Source organism: Octopus bimaculoides, chromosome 30 (assembly GCF_046866305.1).
Source record: "Octopus bimaculoides isolate indiv1 chromosome 30, ASM4686630v1, whole genome shotgun sequence".
Taxonomy (NCBI): Eukaryota; Metazoa; Mollusca; class Cephalopoda; order Octopoda; family Octopodidae; genus Octopus; species Octopus bimaculoides.
Window position 1 is genome coordinate 6,075,672 of NC_142957.1, and position 2,272 is coordinate 6,077,943.

Here is a 2,272-nt window from a genome sequence, read left to right on the forward strand (position 1 = left end):
GGCTTAAAGTGAAAGGAAGGGAGGGGCACAAGTGAGAGTGAAAGAGTAGAAATGAGAGAGAGAGGAAGAAGAAAGCAGAGAGACGGATGAGTGAGAACGATTGAGGGAGGAGTAAAGTAGAGTAGAGGATGAATGAAGTAGAGAGAAAGGGAAGAGTAGGAAAAGATTGCGTGACGCTCTAGATATAGAGTGGGGGGGGGATAAGGTAAATGATAAAGAGACGGGGAAAAAAATGGAAGTAGAAGGCAGAGTAGGTAGTGAACGAGTAAAAGAATAAGACAGGGTAATGGGGAAGAGTACGAGGGGCGAATGTAGGAGAACTATAGAGGGTTGTGAAAACAGATGAGTAAGACAAAGAGAGAGAGAGTAGGGGGAGTGTGATAGGTGAAGTAGTTGGTGTTATAGACAGAGGATAAAGAATAAGAAGGAAGTAATCAGTGGGAAACTGAAATCAAATAGAGAAATATTTAGACATTTGTAGCACCCGACTGCCAGCTGCTGTGGTGGCCGAGTGGTTAAGGCGTTGGACTTGAAATCCAATGGGTTATACCCGCGCAGGTTCGAATCCTGCCCGCAGCGATTTAGTTTTGATATTTTTTTTTATTGCCTATTTTATTTTTTTTTTTTCACTTTTACTTACTTTATTTCTTTTTATAGATTTATACGCTTTCCGATTTTTTTTTTTGAAAGCTTAGGTGAAGGTGCAGCTATGTAGCTTAGAATTTTGCTTCGTAACCTCGTGATCTCTAGTTCGATCCTACGACGTGGCGTCTTCGGTAAATGTCTTCTACTAAAGCTTTGGGCTGATCAATATCTTGTGAATGGATTGACAGGAGATTGGGGGGGGGGGGGGGGAAGAAGCAAAAGAAAGAGAAGAAAGAGAAGAGCTAATCAATTAAATAAAATCTTATCAAATAATATCTATATATCTATATATATAATATCTATATATTTTTAGGCCACTATTGTCAGCTGCTGTGGTGGCCGAGTGGTTAAGGCGTTGGACTTGAAATCCAATGGGTTATACCCGCGCAGGTTCGAATCCTGCCCGCAGCGATTTAGTTTTAGTATTTTTTTTTTTTTTTAGTTGTTTCAATCTTTTATCTTTTGTTTCAGTCATTAGACTGCGGCCATGCTGGGGTACCACGTTGATGAACTTTTAGTCGAATGAATCGACCCTAATATTTAATTTTTTTTTTAAGCCTTACTTATTCTATCGGTCACTTTCTGCTGAATCGCTAAGGCACGGGGACATAAACAAACCAACAATGGTTGTCAAGTGATGGCGGTGGCGTGCGCACACACACAGAGGTACGAAGTGCTTCTTTTCAGTTTCCGTCTAGCAAATCCATTCCCAAGGCTTTGATCAGCCCGAGGCTATAGTAGAAGACACCTGCCCAAGGTGGCACTGAACCCGGAACCATGTGGTTGAGAAGCAAGCTTCCTACCACACAGTCACACCTGTACCTGACGCCGCTTGTCTGTATTTATGATCTGTAACTTAGCAGTGCGACACGTACGCATCGTTGAAATAAGTACCAGAGCTAAAATGAAAATAAATAAATGGGGTTTGATTTGATCGACTGAAAGCCTCAAGGTTCTGCTGCAGTATGGCCACTACACAATGATTGAAACAAGGAAAACTGTAGCGTAGCTCTATGTAAATTCACACAGTTTGAAAGGGCAGTTCAACTGTAAATAAATTTGTCGAGTAAACCCTCCCCTGCACACGCACACAGAATATTTATTTCTTTATTGCCCACAGGGGGGGGGGGGCTAAACTTAGAGGGGACAAACAAGGACAGACAAAGGGATTAAGTCAATTACATCGCCCCCAATGCGTAACTGGTACTTATCTAGTCGATCCCGAAAGGATGAAAGGCAAAGTCGACCTCAGCGGAATTTAAACTCAGAACGTAACGGAATTTAAACTCAGAACGTAACGGCAGACGAAATACCGCTAAGCATTTCGCCCGGTGTGCTAACGATTCATTTTTTTTTTTCTACTCTAGGCACAAGGCCCGAAATTTATATCGCTGACCACTACACATATTTTTTTCTCTCCTTGTTTCTCTCCTTATTTCTTTCTGTGTTCCTTTCTGTTGAAGAGCGTAGGCTCGAAACGTTAAAGACTTTCTCTATTCCCGAGCGTTATACTAATACATCCATTTGTTGTTTACACCCCCTGTCTTCGTCTGTTGTTTTTTCGTGTATTCTCCCATATATAAAGCAACAGTAACATCCACCCCTAGGGGTCAGCCACACTTAAGTG

At 41.8% G+C, this 2,272-nt stretch overlaps 2 non-coding genes across 2 annotated transcripts; both read left to right on the forward strand.

Moving 5' to 3' along the window:
* The first annotated feature begins 497 nt into the window (after window positions 1-497).
* Trnas-uga (transfer RNA serine (anticodon UGA)) lies at window positions 498-579 on the forward strand. Its single transcript has one exon. It is a non-coding gene; the product is annotated as a tRNA-Ser (tRNA).
* Window positions 580-974: 395 nt separating this feature from the next.
* Trnas-uga (transfer RNA serine (anticodon UGA)) lies at window positions 975-1,056 on the forward strand. The gene has a single exon. It is a non-coding gene; the product is annotated as a tRNA-Ser (tRNA).
* The last annotated feature ends 1,216 nt before the right edge of the window (window positions 1,057-2,272 follow it).